General features: G+C 41.1%; 2 long non-coding RNA genes across 2 annotated transcripts; both read right to left on the reverse strand.

Moving 5' to 3' along the window:
• Positions 1-7856: 7856 nt before the first annotated feature.
• On the reverse strand, positions 7857-11050 carry LOC138900770 (uncharacterized). The gene is made up of 3 exons (XR_011412040.1): positions 9514-11050; positions 9251-9311; positions 7857-8947 (listed from the first exon to the last, which is right to left on the reverse strand). It is a non-coding gene; the product is annotated as an uncharacterized lncRNA (long non-coding RNA).
• A 4583-nt stretch (positions 11051-15633) lies between these two features.
• Positions 15634-17981, reverse strand: LOC138900794 (uncharacterized). The gene is made up of 3 exons (XR_011412066.1): positions 17294-17981; positions 17031-17091; positions 15634-16727 (listed from the first exon to the last, which is right to left on the reverse strand). It is a non-coding gene; the product is annotated as an uncharacterized lncRNA (long non-coding RNA).
• Between the last annotated feature and the right edge of the window lie 525 nt (positions 17982-18506).

Here is an 18506-nt window from a genome sequence, read left to right on the forward strand (position 1 = left end):
AATATTAACTCCATATTAGTTTAAAATGATTATCCTATACTACAAATTTTTGTCTTTTCTGTCACAGCACATTCATAATTATTCTATACTAAAATAATCTATGCTAGAAAATTCTTATCTTGTTTGTATGCCTCATCTGAGTCATTTTATAACTCTATTGAAGCTAAAATTACTACTGTATACAATAGTATTTTAAAATGACTCGGATAGGGTATACAAACAAAATAAGAATTTTCTAGCATAGATTATTTTAGTATAGAATAATTATGAATGATTCGGATGGGGCATACAAACAAAATAAGAATTTTCTAGCATAAATTATTTTAGTATAGAATAATTATGAATGCTGTGACAGAAAAGACAAAACTTTATAGTATATGATAATTATTTTAAACTAATGTGGAATTAATATTTTTTTTTAATCGAAACTTATTTGGATTATGGATCAAATCACATTAAAGGATAAATGAATCTAAAATGGGTATGGCCCATATTAGCTTATGTGGCATTTATTTTTGGAATTTTATCATAAAATTTAATGCCATATCATATTTATGGTAGGGGTTTGAGGCAAAATGACTTTTAAGTGACAATGATAAAGTTTAGTTATTTTTACGTGACAAAAAAAAGTTATATGACTTTAGTAAAATTAAAAGATAGTTCAATGACCATCAGTGAAATTAATCCTACATTTCATGCGAGGATCATAAATATTTCAAAATATTTTAAAAGAAAATCTAATATAAAACTTTAAAAGTATATATAAAAGTTATATATTTATATGTTGGTTTTGTTCGAATTTTTCTTATTCAATGTCGAACTAGACCAAATCAAGACAAACTTAGTCTTATTTTTTAGTCGGTTTAGTTTGACTTAGTTTGACTTTATGTTTGATGTCGGTTCTATTTAAACAACCTAGAGTAAATGCCTGCTAAGGCATTTTGATTACCAAACTTACCTAGTACTCCACAGTATTAACAAAAGAAATTCCTTCCCTGTCGCTAGCATTCTAGTCTTAGATTGGACTGATTGATAGCATTCCTAGCTAGCATATGGGCTACTTCATTTTCTTCGGCATTGTTATACAAATAGCCGGCTAGATTTATCGTTTATTTTTTTAGTCGGTATACATAGATTATTTATTGACTATACACAATTATAAATATATTATATATGAATTATACATATGTTTTATATCTATCAACTACTTTTAATTTAAGAGATTAAGTGAACGATTATTTGGGTTAATTCTTCATTTCCTTCTCTACAATTGAGCAGGCATATTGAGACCGAATGATGAGCTAGTGCCCCGTGTAATAGAACTAGTATAAAAAATAATTATAAAAAGAACTAGCATAAACCACTTGATGCATAACTCTGTCAAAAGTGGGAGATCAATTTTATGGCTTATTATAGATATTATTTTAGTTATATGATTATTTGCACATAAGATCGATAAATTATAGTACAGAAAATTTGTATATAAAATATAGGGATTTTTATACAAATAGTTGGTCATATAATATATTGTTCACTTTTTCTAGGTTTATATATATATATATATATATATAATGACCCAACCGGTCATTTTTACTTTTAGAAACCCGTTTCCTAAATAAAACTCCCCGAACGTGATTTTATTGATTTATGACTCGCGGGGATGGTTGGTTCGGGATTTGAAAGTGTTTGGGTTGAAATCGGAACACTTGGTTCCTTAAGTTGGCTTTAAAAGATCAAGTTTGACTTCGGTCAACATTTTGAGAAAACGCCCCCGGAATCGGGATTTGACAGTTCCAAAAGGTTCGTATGAGGATTTCGGACTTGGGCGTATGTTCGAATCGGATTTTGAATAATCCGGGAGCGTTTTGGCGCTTAATAGTGAAAAATTAACTATTTGAAGGTTTAAAATTCTTTAAATTTGGTTTGGAGTAGGTTTTTGAGTAATTGAAGTCCGTTTAGAATTCCGAGTTTGGAAATAATTCTGTATAGTGATTTAAGACTTGCACGCAAAATTTTGTGTCATTCCGAGTAGTTTAAGTATGTTTCGGCGCGTTGGAAGTAAATTGAAGAACTTGAAATTTCTTAAGTTTGAATCAATTTGGTTTGGGGTATGACACTTAGATTTGATGTTGTTTTACACGTTTCGAGAGTTTGAGCGAGTCCGTTTTATGATTTCAAACTTGTTCGTATGTTCGGGCGGGCCCCTGAGGGCCTCGGGTGTTAACCGGACAAGGCTCGGATCAATTTTGAACCTTGGAGCCACAGCTGAAGCTTTTAGCTTCTGCTGTAACCGCACCTGCGCTTGGCCAGCCGCAGGTGCGTGAAGGGCACCGCAGAAGCGGCAAGTGCACAAATGCACAGGTACGACCGCAGAAGCGCATCGCATCATCGCATATGCGATTTACAAGCCGCAGAAGAGGACGGAGCTGGCCTAGGGGAAAATCGCATCTGCGACGCATTTTTCGCAGATGCGGAGCCGCAGAAGCGGCTTAGGAGCCGCAAGTGCGAAAGGCCTGTTTGGCAGAAAGCTTTAAGAACGGGAAAATCAGCCATTTTGCCCATTTCTTTACATTCTTGGACGATTTTTGAGCTTTTTGAGAGGGGGTTTCAACTAGTAACTTGAAGGTAAGTTAATTCTACACACATTGAGATAAATACATAGATTATAGATAGATTATAACTAGTAAATCTTAGAAATCAAGGGTTTAGGTAAAAAACCTAGATTTCTATAAAAATAAGAATTTAACCACGAAAATGGTTATGGAATTGGATGAAAATTATATATTTGAGTTCTTGAGATTATAGGTAATGTTTTCATCCGAAAATTCTGGAATCCGGGCACCCGCCTAGGGTAAATTTTAGGAATTTTACCATTTTGGATAGGGTAATTTATTTAATAGATGAATTTCAAATTATTGAACATATATTAATTATTTTGTATAATATTTGGATAGTTTCGAATTTTTCGACGCCGAATCGAGAATTTTACGCGACACGGTAATCGGAAAGTGGATTTTGAGATACGGTAAGTCTCTTGTCTAATCTTGTGAGGGAAAAATTACCTCAAAGGGATTAAATTAAATAATTATTGCTAATGGCGGGGGCTACGTACGCACGAGGTGACGAGAGTCCGTGCATAGCTACTATTAATGCTAAAGTTCGGGTCGTTTAGGAATCAAAGCATGAATTACTTGTGTAAATTATATTCTTCATTAATCAAACTATTTGATGTATATATTGTGAATTTCTAGGAAAGGTAGTAAAAGATGAAATTTTCATATGCTTAATTTTTGTTTAGATTAATTAATTGTTGAAATAAATTGTTATCCTCTCGAATAAATTTTACAATAAATACTCTCATTCCGAAGGTACATAAGAAAATGTCCTCATTTCTTGTGGATCGGGCCGAATGCCTCGGCAAGATAGATGGATCTATGAATGGTGCCGCACATCCCTCGGCAGTATACACGACATTCTGAATTGGGTCGTACGACCTCGGCAGAAATCGTGCCTAATAATAATAATTACTTGATACTTTGATAGTTTATTGCAGTTTGTGAAGCTAATTGATAAATTAGAAATTTATTGAAATTTAAGAAATTTAATTAATATATTAAGAATTGTTGTATTTGAAGGGATTTAATTATTTTTGCTGGTTAAATAATTTTTTGTTAAATTTTGTGAATTATGCTGATTTAGAAATTCTAACTTTATTTCAAATATTATTATTGACCCATATTGAGTGTCAAAGTCGGCCATCTCGTCTCTACCACTTCGAGATTAGGCTTGATACTTACTGGGTACATGTTGTTTACGTACTCATACTACATTTGCTGCACTTTTTGTGTAGGATCTGAGACAGGTACTTGTGGAGGACCTATCATCGCACATCCTCGTTATCCAGAGGAGTAGTGGTGAGATGCCTTTTTGAGCCGTACTGCAGCTACCAGTGCCTCTCTTTGTATTTTTATTTCAGACAGTATTTGGAGTTTTGTATAATCTACTAGATACTCATACACTTGTGACACTAGGTCTTGGCACACACATTGGTATAATTTGGTATTTTATTATATTCTTGGAGTAATAGTTTAATCAATATATGTTTAATTTATTAGTTGGCTTGCCTAGTTGTAGTGTTGGGCGCCATCATGACCTATAGGTGAAATTGGGTCATGACATCATGGTATCAGAGAACTAGGTTCATGTAGGTCTCACAAGTTATGAGCAGGCCTAATAGAGTCTTGCGGATCGGTACGGAGACGTCTGTACTTATCTTCGAGAGGCTATAGGGTGTTAGGAAACTACCTTTCTTCATCTTCCATTGTGAAATTGATATAATACTAAATATCCTTCCCTTACTCTCTCACAGATGGTGAGAACGCGCTTGAATGAGATTCCGGACCAGGGAAGAACTACTCCCACAGTTGTTAGAGGCCGAGGCTGAGGGAGGGCTCCAGCCCGTGGTAGAGATAGAGGACGTCCCAGGACTGTTCCAGTTATTCCACCAGTGGGTCCAGTAGAGGATCCCATTATTGAATAGCAGGGTGAAGTGCCTGTGGCAGAGCCAACTCCGGTGGATTTCACATCTGCATCGGGATTTCAGGATGTTATGGGTCGTATGTTGCGATTCATGGACACTATGACTCAGGCCGGTTTATTTCTGGTAGACCCAGCCACATCTCAGGTGAGCGGGGGAGCACAGACTCCGACTGCACAGGCTCATAGACAGGCAGCTGCAGTATATCAGACCCAGGGTGCACTACCCGTGGGTGGAGCCCAGCCAGTGGCAGCAGCTACACCTGAGCCGAGACCAGCTGCAGCCGCTGATCCTCAGAAACTATTGGACAGATGGACTAGACTACATCCTCATGTCTTTGGGGGTGAGCGGCATGAGGACCCCCAGGACTTCATTGATCGGTGCAGAGACAGACTGCACAACATGAGAATATTGGAGTCTCATGGGGTTGACTTTGCTACTTTTCAGCTATAGGGCAGGGCCCGTATATGGTGACAGTCGTATGTTCTTGGTAGACCATTAGACTCTCCTCCCATAACTTGGGACAGGTTCACCCGTATCTTCCTGGACAGGTATATTCCACCCTCCTAGAGGGAAGAGTTGCGGTTTCAGTTTGAGCATCTCCAGCAGGTTCAGATGTCAGTGAACGATTATGAGGCAAGATTCTCTAAGTTATCTTGCCATGTACTTATGATACTTCCTACTGAGGCGGAGAGAGTGTGGAGGTTTGTAGCTGGTTTACATACTGGCATTCAGGCCATTATGGCTCGAGAGGTTGAGATGGGTACTTCTTATGAGCTAGTCATGGAGATAGCCCGGAGGATTGAGGGTGTGCGTCAGCGGAGCCGAGAGCGGATTATGAGAGATAAGCAGTTCAGATATTCTGGAGAGTTCAGAGGTGCTCCGTCTGGGGGCAGAGGTCAGTTCGTGAGAGGGCAGTCCAGCAGGCCCCCATATCCAGCACCACCGCCTCCTTGAGGTGCTCCAGTGCGACCTTATTTCAGTGTTATACCAGAGAGTTCTTATCGCCCACCAGCTATTCAGGGTTCTTCCAGTGGGTATTCAGGTCCCCAGGGCCATACTTCTAGTCAGCGGCTTATTGCACCACAGAGTTGTTACGAGTGCGGGGATCCCAGTCACATACGGAGATTCTGTCCCAGGCTGCAGGGTAGGCCAGTGCAGCAGGGTCAGCAGCCTATGATTACCACACCAGTTGCTCCACCAGTCGTCTGACCACCAAGAGGTGGAGGACAGGTGGGTAGAGGCCGTCCTAGAGGTGGAGGTCAGCCAGGTGGAAGCCAGCCAGTTGGTGCTCCAGCTCGGTTCTATGCTTTTCCGGCCAGACCAGATGCAGAGGCCTCAGATGCTGTGATTACATGTATTATTTCTGTTTGCGGCAAAGATGTCTCAATATTATTTGATCCAGGATCTACGTATTCATATATGTCATCTCTATTTTCCCCATTCCTGGGTATTTCTTGCGAGTCCTTGAGTACTCTTGTTTATGTGCCCACTCATGTGGGTGATTCTGTTGTTGTGAACCGGATCTACCGATCCTCTATTATTACATTCTGTGGTTATGAAACTAGAGCAGATCTCCTATTGCTTGAGATGACTGATTTTGAAATTATTTTGGGCATGGGCTGGTTATCTCCATATCATGCCATTCTAGATTATCATGCCAAGACTGTTACCTTGGCTATTCCGGCATTGCCTAAGCTGGAGTGGAAGGGTTCGTCTGTTAGTTCCTTTAATCGAGTTATTTCTTTCATAAAGGCTCAACACATTGTTGAGAAGGGTTGTTTGGGTTATTTAGCCTATGTTCGGGATACTACAGCAGAGACTCCGACTATTGATTCAGTGCATGTAGTTCGGGAGTTCTCCGATGTATTTCCTTCAGATCTTCCAAGTATGCCACCTGATCGTGATGGGACAATGCGGATGTGCATTGATTATTGCCAATTGAACAAAGTCACTATTAAGAACAAGTACCCGTTGCCGCGTATTGATGATATATTTGACCAGTTGGAGGGTGCTAGGGTGTTCTCTAAGATCGACTTGATATCGGGGTACCATCAGTTGAAGATTCGGGATTCGGATGTTCCGAAGACTACTTTCCGGAATAGATATGGTCATTATGAGTTTCTGGTGATGTCTTTCGATGTAACTAATGCCCCGGCAACGTTCATGGATTTGATGAACAGGGTATTCAGGCCATATATTGATTCATTTGTCATTGTCTTTATTGATGACATTTTGATCTACTCACGCAGTAAGGAGGAGCATGAGCAGCATATGAGAGTGGTGCTTCAGACATTGCAGGAAAAAAAGCTATATGCTAAGTTCTCCAAATGTGAGTTCTGGCTAGAGTGTGTAGCATTTTGGGGCATATTGTATCGGGCGAGGGTATTAAGGTTGATCCCAAGAAGATTGAGGCAGTTCAGAATTGGCATCGTCCCACTTCAGCGACTGAGATCAGGAGTTTTCTGGGTTTAGCAGGATATTATCGTCGATTCGTGGAAGGTTTTTCATCTATTGCAGCGCCTGTGACCAAATTAACCCAGAAGGGTGCTCCGTTCCGATGGTCCGATGATTGTGAAGTGAGCTTTCAGAAGCTCAAGACAGCATTGACAAAATACCAGTGTTAGTGTTGCCTTCCGGTTAGGGGATGTATACAGTGTATTGTGACGCTTCATGCGTTAGTTTGGGTTGTGTGTTGATGCAGGAAAGGCGAGTTATTGCATATGCTTCACGTCAGTTGAAGCCCCACGAAAATAATTATCCAGTACATGATTTGGAGTTAGTTGCGATTGTTGACGATCTTAATATTTGGAGGCATTATCTTTATGGGGTGTCCTGTGAAGTTTATACTGATCACCACAGTTTGCAGCATTTGTTCAAGCAGAGAGACCTAAATCTGAGGCAGCGCATATGGGTGGAGTTATTAAAAGATTATGATATTACTATCATGTATCATCCGGGCAAAGCAAATGTGGTTGTAGACGCCTTGAGTAGGAAGGCGGAGAGTATAGGTAGTTTGGCTTTCATTTCAGCAGAGGAAAGGCCATTAGCTTCGGATATTCAGTCCTTGGCTAACAGACTTGTGAGGCTGGATATTTCATAGCCCAGGCAAGTTCTTGCATGTGTTGTAGCTCAGTCTTCACTATTTGAACAGATAAAGACTCGCCAGTGTCACGACCCAACTGGAGGGTCATGACTAGCACCCGGGCCATACTTGCCGAGCACCAACGTACATTTTATCTAACCTTCCTTATTATCTTTAAGGGCCGACAAGATCAATATAAATAGTAGACATGGATCATGAACATCCAACAATGAAAGATAATGTCATGAACATACATAACATGGGACGACAAGACTGTCAAGAACTATATATAAGGTACGAGCTAACATGATGCCATGAAAGACTATACAACAAAAAATCAGCCGACAAGGCATTCTAAACCATACATAAGTCGACACCTGTCTATGAGCCTCTAAAGTTACATCAGTGCTACAACATTGCCGGAACAGGGCCCCGACATACCCATAATGTCAATAACAAAAATGCATACCAAGACCACGGCAAGTCCGGAGAAAGGATCTTGCCAATAACGCTGAACCGGATAGCCTACTGTGATGGGGGAGCTGCGTCTACCCGTCTATCAGGACCTGCAGCACGACATGCAGGGTCCACAAATAAAAGGACGTCAGTACGAATAAAGTACTGAGTATGTAAGGCAGAATAGCATAAGTAAGAACAATAATGTAAACAGTGATAGGGAATATACAACCTGTGACATCTGGGTACCTCTGAGGGCTACTAACATGAAATACATGATACATACATATATATATACATAAACTTTTAAAACATATGCCTTTGTGGGCATCATCATCATCATATCATACCCGGCCGTAATAGGCTCGGTAAAACGTACCCGGCCATCATAGGGCTCGGTAGAATCGTACCCGGCCACGTGGAGCTCGGTAAAACCCAACTGATCAGTGGTTGCACAATAGGTGCCATACCCGGCCAACTATAGCGTGGCTCGGTAGAGTAAAATAGATACATATATATGATGCATGCTGGACTCATTGGAATCACATTTTGAACCTTTTGGAGTGACGTAAGGTCGGTATCCTTCGTACATGTTATTAGGATTAACCCTTCATCAAGAATCTTATAAGAATAAGGAGCTACCAACAACATTGATAATATAAGAATAAGAGAAGTAACATCAATATTAATCGTTTCATAAGAAGGGCAGCAATGTAAGTACTGCTAGCTTCTAAGAGTAGAGTATCTTTGGGAGCTCGTTCATTACATTATGTACAATTGGAGTCGTGCAAAATAATGAAGGGGATAGCCTCACATACCTTGTATATACTGCCCAACCTCAAGCTATGCAAATGTCACGACTCCTTAGTCTACAATAAGACAAATGACACTATCATTTTCGTTTAAGCGTCGTAACTATTATGTATCGACCACAACCTATTTTACGATGAAATGGACAGCACCTCCCCTATTTATATGACTTCACACAAGTCAATACAATCACCAAACAGCCCAAACAACATCATTAATAATCATATTGAGCCTCCAAAACAGTCCACCAACCAACAACATTACTACCAAGCCTTTCGATATATATTTCACAAGTTCTAGCTTCAATGACTTAGCTGCAACTTGGATAATCTTAAATATCTATAGAGTAAGGGGTTCCTTACCTTTAAACAGAAAGAACAACTCCAATTTGACCTTAATGTTCCACGAAATATCCCTCAAATTCTGCCACAAGAACAAGGAAGCGAAACTAGCAATCAATTTGGGCTTTTCGGAACTAGAATTACTTTAGAAGACTTGAAATCACCTAGGGTTGATATTAAGAACTTTAAGGAGTATTTACAGAACATAAAACACTTAAAACAACCTCCAACACGAGCTGGAACAACACAAAAATCAGCAACAACAAGAAGAACAAGAAACTTACTAGCGCCACGGGATTCCCGACACTTGATTTGTGTTGTTTGCCCTTTGTTTGGGTCTTGGATCATGAGAGAACCTTGAGAGAGTGTTTTTAGGTGTCTAGGGTCTGAAGAGAATGAAAATTAATGAGTTAAAACGGGGTTAAAGGGTCTGATATATATCAATATATCTCAACCGCCTATGTGGGCCCCATAGAGAGCTGCTTGGCGCACTCTCACAAAAACGCGAATATCTCTCTATTCCGAGATCGTATCGACAAACGGTTTAATGCGTTGGAAAGTAGACTCATAGATCTTCAATTTGATAGGAAGATCACCCCATAATTCCATGTACATTGGGAGAAAACTGTAGTAACATTTGACCTAAATTTTATGTAAAATTATAAACATAAGTTGCGACAACTTTTATCGACTTTTGTTTCATAACTCTCTTGACTTCAAGACTTATGATATGGATATTATATTATTCAAATACATTAAAACATAACCTCTTGGGACAATTAATCACCTCTAGTTTTACCCGAAAATGCGGGTTACAACATCCTTGATTCGTTTCACTTCTAATACTTGTTAACCACTCTTATACACCCTTGTATCGTTTAAGACCAATAGGATTAACTTCTTATCATCTCAAAGATAATCTCTTCTTGGATTTACGTCGACTAACTTATGGAATGATCTAAGGTACGCAAATTTGGGTTGTAACATCCTCCCCCCCTTAGGAACATTCGTCCTCGAATGTAAGGGTTTATGGAGAGTCTAACTTATCGTGGATTCTGACGGAAATGTCCGGCTTAGTTTCCCCTATAAAATGGACACTAGCCAACCTTACAAGAAGTTAAACCCAACCTATGGCCTTACAATACTATACAAAGCATTATGGATATGTACATTATCTGCATATCACCATTTTGTATTAAAAAAATAGTATTCACAAGCTATTGCTTACCTCATAGAGCCGTTTCACTTTATAATACGTCTTGCTTTCCCCCGGCATCCTCGTTATCCTCACTCTGGAATAGGTAAGGGTATTTAGACTTCATCTCCTTTTCTGATTCCCATGTCATTTCTTCTATATTCTTGTTCCTCCATAATACTTTGACGGAAGCTACATCCTTTGTTCTCAGCTTGCGGACTTGTCGATCTAATATAGCCACTGGCACTTCATCATATGATAGATCCTCTGTAACTTGTACATCTTTGATAGGGACGACCCGAGAAGGGTCTCCAATACATTTCCTCAACATAGATACATGGAATACCGGGTGGACAAATTCCAATTCGGATGGCAATTCTAACTTATAAGCAACCTGTCCAATTCGTTGAAGAATTTTGTACGGCCCAATATACCGCGGACTCAACTTACCTTTCCTCCCAAAACGCATAACACCCTTCATCGGTGAGATCTTCAGGAAAACCCAATCACCAACCTCAAATTCCAGATCACGACGTCGGACATCGGAATAAGACTTTTGCCTGCTTTGTGCCGTCCTCAGTCGCTCTTGTATCACTTTCACCTTCTCAATGGCTTGGTGAATCAAATCTGGCCCATATAATTCTGTCTCACCGACTTCGAACCATCCAACTGGTGATCTACATCTCCTCCCGTACAGTGCCTCATACGGGGCCATTTTAATACTGGAATGGTAGCTATTATTATAGGCAAATTCAATGAGTGCCAGATGGTCATCCCAATTCCCCTTGAAATCTAGAACACATGCTCGTAGCATATCTTCAAGCGTCTGAATGGTACGTTCAGCCTGTCCGTCAGTCTGCGGATGGAATGCAGTGCTGAGATTTACTTGTGTGCCTAAACCCTTCTGAAAAGACCTCCAAAAGTTAGCCGTAAATTGAGCTCCTCGGTCTGATATAATAGATACCGGCACACCATGAAGCCTAACAATCTCCTTGATATACAACTTCGCATAATCTTCAGCCGTGTAAGTTGTCTTAACTGGCAGGAAATGGGCAGATTTTGTAAGTCGATCGACTATCACCCAGATGGAGTCAAACTTATGATAAGAGCGAGGTAATCCAATAATGAAGTCCATATTAATCACCTCCCATTTCCAGGTCGGAATCTCTATATTCTGAATCAATCCACTGGGTTTCTGATGCTCGATCTTTACTTGTTGACAATTAGGACACTGGGCTACAAATTCTGCAATACACTTCTTCATGTTATCCCACCAATACTGCTCCTTAACGTCATGATACATCTTTGTCGAACCGGGATGGATAGAATATCGGGACTGATGAATCTCAATCATAATCTTCTCTCGCAACCCTGCCACACTAGGCACACATAATCGGCCCTGGTATCTCAGTGTCCCATCCCCTCCGATTTTGAAAGCTGTAATCTTACACTGCTGAATTCCCTCTCTCAATCTTACTAAGGTAGGATCTTCATATTGCCGTGCTTTTACCTCGGCTACCAAAGATGATTCTGCTGTATTCTGTACAGTAACACCTCCGTCATCAGAGTCCAACAATCTGATTCTCATATTGGCCAGCTGGTGAAGCTCTTTGGTCAACCCTTGTCTACCTGCCTCAATATGTATTAAGCTTCCCATTGACTTACGGCTGAGAGCGTCTGCCACAACATTGGCTTTACCGGGATGGTACAATATCTCGACGTCATAGTCTTTCAGTAATTCAAGCCACCTACACTGCCTCAAATTCAACTCCTTCTGCTTGAAGATGTATTGTAAACTTTTATGATCTGTGTAGATGTCAACATGGACGCCGTATAAGTAGTGCCGCCATATCTTTAAAGCATATATTACTGCAGCCAATTCCAAATCATGAGTCGGGTAATTCTTTTCATGCTTCTTCAATTGTCTTGATGCATAAGCAATCACCTTCCCACGTTGCATCAATACGCACCCCAAACCTATACCTGAGGCATCACAATATACCACATAACCTTCTGTTCCTTCTGGGAGAGTGAGCACTGGCGCGGATGTCAATCGATTCTTTAGCTCCTGAAAACTATATTCACAAGAATCAGACCACTGGAACTTGGTAGCTTTCTGTGTTAACTTAGTCAATGGTGCTGATATAGAGGAAAACCCTTCTACAAACCGCCTATAATATCCTGCTAGCCCCAGGAAGCTGCGGACTTCTGATGGTGTTGTAGGTCTCGGCCAATTCTTCACTGCATCGATCTTCTGAGTGTCGACACTAATACCCTCATCAGATATCACATGGCCAAGGAATGCTACTGAGTTCAGCCAGAATTCACATTTAGAGAACTTAGCATATAACTTATGATCCTGAAGGGTCTGTAATACTATCCGCAAGTGGCCCGCATGTTCCGCCTCCGAACGAGAATACACCAGAATGTCATCAATGAATACGATCACGAACACATCAAGATAGGGCCTGAATACACTATTCATGAGATCCATAAAAGCTGCTGGGGCATTTGTTAGCCCGAACGACATCACCAAGAACTCAAAGTGCCCATATCTTGTCCGGAAGGCCGTCTTTGGAATATCCTTCTCCTTAACCCTCACCTGATGATACCCTGAACGCAAGTCAATCTTGGAGAAATACTTGGCACCCTGGAGTTGGTCAAATAGGTCATCAATCCTTGGAAGTGGATACTTGTTCTTTATTGTAGACTTATTCAACTGTCGATAATCGATACACATCCTTAACGACCCATCTTTCTTCCGCACGAATAAGACTGGCGCACCCCAAGGTGAAGTGCTAGGCCTAATGAAACCCTTATCCAGCAAGTCCTTCAACTGCACCTTCAACTCTCGCAACTCTGCCGGGGCCATCCTGTATGGAGGGATAGAGATCGGTTGAGTGTCAGGCAATGCATCAATGCTAAACTCAATCTCCCTTTCAGGAGGCAGGCCTGGGAGTTCATCCGGGAAAACATCTGGAAATTCATTGACCATGGGGATTAATTGTAGAGTAGGAGGCTTTGCCTCCACATCCCTCACGCGAACAAGATGATAAATGTAACCTTTTGAGATCATCTTCCTTGCCTTAAGATAGGAAATAAACCTACCTTTCGGCGTTGCAATATTCCCCTTCCATTCAATGGCGGGTTCATCAGGAAACTGAAACCTAACCATCTTCGTACGACAGTCAACATTTGCATAGCATGAGGCCAACCAGTCCATTCCCATTATCACATCGAAATCAACCATTTCTAACTCAAATAAATTTGCCGAGGTTTTATGACTACAAATCATCACAGTGCAACCCTTATATACCCTTCTAGCAATCACAGAATCTCCTATCGGAGTGGATATCGCAAGTGGTTTACTTATCAATTTAGGTTCAATGCCAAACTTATTAGCCACAAAGGGTGTAACATATGATAAGGTAGACCCCGGATCAATTAGTGCATATACATCATAAGAAAACACAGACAATATACCTGTAATGACATCCGGAGATGACTCGAGATCTTGTCGACCTACTAGAGCATAGGTTCGATTTTGAGCACCACTCGAACTCGGCATTGTACCTCTACCTCTACCACGACCTGTCGACTGTTGAAAACCTTGTGTTGGAGGTCGAACTGATAAGGAAGAACCAGACACAGATCCAGTCGGCTGAGCCATACCACCACCTCCTCTGTTAGGACAATCCCGCATCATATGGCCATGCTGTCCGCAAGAATAGCACGCATCGGAACCTCGACGGCACAGTCCAAAGTGGGCCTTGCCGCACTGATCACAACGAGGTGTTGGGGGTCTCGTTTGACTAGTATCTCTATGAAATTGTGAGCCTGATGCCCTCGAACTCTGACCTGAACCAGAATAGGTAAATCGATCATACCGAGGCCTCTGAAACTGTGGAGGAGCACTAGCTATAGGTGGCGTCGAACTCCTCAAATATTGGGGCCTGATACTGCCTCTGAACTCATTAGAATACCCTGCCAATCTCGCCCTCTTATGCTGGCCCCTATCCTGCTCCCTATCTGCCCTTTGCTGGCGCTTACGATCCTCTAGGGTCTGGGCATAAGCCTGAATACGGGAAATATCCATGCCCTCTACCAAGGAGGCTGTTGTGCACTCATTTATCAGATGTGGTCCCAACCCGTTCACGAACAGATGCACCCTATCACTCATCTCTGACACCATATGGGGAGCATACCTTGCTAAAGAGTCAAACTGTATACTATACTCTCGTACACTCATATTACCCTGTCGAAGGTTCAAGAACTTATCAGCTCTAGCTCGTCGTATCTCAACTGGCAAGTAGTGACGAAGAAAGGCCTCAGAAAATTCCTTCCACACGGCTGGAGGAGCGTTCGGACCCCTAGATCTCTCCCAACTATCATACCAGAAAATGGCTAAATCCCGTAACCGATAAGAAGCCAACTCTACTGCCTCCGTATCACTAGCATGCATAACCCGCAATGTACGATGAACCTGATCAATAAATGTTTGTGGGTCCTCCTTGGGGTCTGATCCGGTAAACACTGGAGGGTCTAGGCTAATAAAATCACGAACTCTCGCACTAACTGGTTTATCAGCAGCACCGGTATTCTGCCTTTGAGCCTGAGCAGCTACCAAGCTAGTCAACAACTGCACTGCACTGCGCATATCGTGGTCTGTAGTGCCAGACGGTGGAACTGGATGTACTGGGTGCCTCCTAATATCCTCTGGAGGAGACGGAGAGGTATGAGATGGCATCTCACTCTGAGCCTCACTTTGGCCTGCTCTGGCTGGAGGCACCTGAATGTTACCCTCGCCCACAGCTATATCAAGCCGTTTACTAATCGCTTGCTTCCTAGTCGAAGGCATCGCTGAAAGAAATCAATGTGAATATTAGATATGAACATTTACGACTCAACTCTACGAACGATCTAGATTTAGGAAGAAGGTAACAACCCTAGATGTCACGTAGCCTCCTGATTATAAATGTGGCGCGCTACACATCCATAATCAAAACTCTACTAGACACGGCTCATAGACAATCCTAGGACAGACTTGCTCTGATACCAAGTTTGTCACGACCCAACTGGAGGGTCATGACTAGCACCCGGGCCATACTTGCCGAGCACCAACGTACATTTTATCTAACCTTCCTTATTATCTTTAAGGGCCGACAAGATCAATATAAATAGTAGACATGGATCATGAACATCCAACAATGAAAGATAATGTCATGAACATACATAACATGGGACGACAAGACTGTCAAGAACTATATATAAGGTACGAGCTAACATGATGCCATGAAAGACTATACAACAAAAAATCAGCCGACAAGGCATTCTAAACCATACATAAGTCGACACCTGTCTATGAGCCTCTAAAGTTACATCAGTGCTACAACATTGCCGGAACAGGGCCCCGACATACCCATAATGTCAATAACAAAAATGCATACCAAGACCACGGCAAGTCCGGAGAAAGGATCTTGCCAATAACGCTGAACCGGATAGCCTACTGTGATGGGGGAGCTGCGTCTACCCGTCTATCAGGACCTGCAGCACGACATGCAGGGTCCACAAATAAAAGGACGTCAGTACGAATAAAGTACTGAGTATGTAAGGCAGAATAGCATAAGTAAGAACAATAATGTAAACAGTGATAGGGAATATACAACCTGTGACATCTGGGTACCTCTGAGGGCTACTAACATGAAATACATGATACATACATATATATATACATAAACTTTTAAAACATATGCCTTTGTGGGCATCATCATCATCATATCATACCCGGCCGTAATAGGCTCGGTAAAACGTACCCGGCCATCATAGGGCTCGGTAGAATCGTACCCGGCCACGTGGAGCTCGGTAAAACCCAACTGATCAGTGGTTGCACAATAGGTGCCATACCCGGCCAACTATAGCGTGGCTCGGTAGAGTAAAATAGATACATATATATGATGCATGCTGGACTCATTGGAATCACATTTTGAACCTTTTGGAGTGACGTAAGGTCGGTATCCTTCGTACATGTTATTAGGATTAACCCTTCATCAAGAATCTTATAAGAATAAGGAGCTACCAACAACATTGATAATATAAGAATAAGAGAAGTAACATCAATATTAATCGTTTCATAAGAAGGGCAGCAATGTAAGTACTGCTAGCTTCTAAGAGTAGAGTATCTTTGGGAGCTCGTTCATTACATTATGTACAATTGGAGTCGTGCAAAATAATGAAGGGGATAGCCTCACATACCTTGTATATACTGCCCAACCTCAAGCTATGCAAATGTCACGACTCCTTAGTCTACAATAAGACAAATGACACTATCATTTTCGTTTAAGCGTCGTAACTATTATGTATCGACCACAACCTATTTTACGATGAAATGGACAGCACCTCCCCTATTTATATGACTTCACACAAGTCAATACAATCACCAAACAGCCCAAACAACATCATTAATAATCATATTGAGCCTCCAAAACAGTCCACCAACCAACAACATTACTACCAAGCCTTTCGATATATATTTCACAAGTTCTAGCTTCAATGACTTAGCTGCAACTTGGATAATCTTAAATATCTATAGAGTAAGGGGTTCCTTACCTTTAAACAGAAAGAACAACTCCAATTTGACCTTAATGTTCCACGAAATATCCCTCAAATTCTGCCACAAGAACAAGGAAGCGAAACTAGCAATCAATTTGGGCTTTTCGGAACTAGAATTACTTTAGAAGACTTGAAATCACCTAGGGTTGATATTAAGAACTTTAAGGAGTATTTACAGAACATAAAACACTTAAAACAACCTCCAACACGAGCTGGAACAACACAAAAATCAGCAACAACAAGAAGAACAAGAAACTTACTAGCGCCACGGGATTCCCGACACTTGATTTGTGTTGTTTGCCCTTTGTTTGGGTCTTGGATCATGAGAGAACCTTGAGAGAGTGTTTTTAGGTGTCTAGGGTCTGAAGAGAATGAAAATTAATGAGTTAAAACGGGGTTAAAGGGTCTGATATATATCAATATATCTCAACCGCCTATGTGGGCCCCATAGAGAGCTGCTTGGCGCACTCTCACAAAAACGCGAATATCTCTCTATTCCGAGATCGTATCGACAAACGGTTTAATGCGTTGGAAAGTAGACTCATAGATCTTCAATTTGATAGGAAGATCACCCCATAATTCCATGTACATTGGGAGAAAACTGTAGTAACATTTGACCTAAATTTTATGTAAAATTATAAACATAAGTTGCGACAACTTTTATCGACTTTTGTTTCATAACTCTCTTGACTTCAAGACTTATGATATGGATATTATATTATTCAAATACATTAAAACATAACCTCTTGGGACAATTAATCACCTCTAGTTTTACCCGAAAATGCGGGTTACAACATCCTTGATTCGTTTCACTTCTAATACTTGTTAACCACTCTTATACACCCTTGTATCGTTTAAGACCAATAGGATTAACTTCTTATCATCTCAAAGATAATCTCTTCTTGGATTTACGTCGACTAACTTATGGAATGATCTAAGGTACGCAAATTTGGGTTGTAACAGCCAGTATGATGATCCACACTTAATGGTTCTTCGAGAAACGATACTACGGGGTGGTGCCAAGGAAGTTACTATTGGAGCGGATGGTGTTCTGCGACTCCAGGATCGTCTATGTGTTCCTAATGTGGATGTACTGAGGAAAAAGATCCTAGAGGAAGCACACAATTCTCGGTATTCTATTCATCCAGGTGCTACGAAGATGTATAGAAACTTGAGGCAGCATTATTGGTGGCGGCGAATGAAAAAGGATATAGTTGAGTATGTAGCTAGGTGTCTGAATTTCCAGCAGGTTAAATATGAGCACTAGAGGCCAAGTGGCCTACTTCAGCAGATGACTATACCAGAGTGGAAATGGGAACGCATCACTATGGACTTTGTAGTTGGGATGCCGCGGACCTTGCGGATGTTTGATGCAGTTTGGGTCATTCTGGACAAGTTGACCAAGTCGGCACACTTTATTCCAGTTGCGACAATGTATACTTCAGAGAGGTTGGCCCAGATTTATATTTAGGA

Source organism: Nicotiana tomentosiformis, chromosome 11 (assembly GCF_000390325.3).
Source record: "Nicotiana tomentosiformis chromosome 11, ASM39032v3, whole genome shotgun sequence".
NCBI lineage: Eukaryota > Viridiplantae > Streptophyta > Magnoliopsida > Solanales > Solanaceae > Nicotiana > Nicotiana tomentosiformis.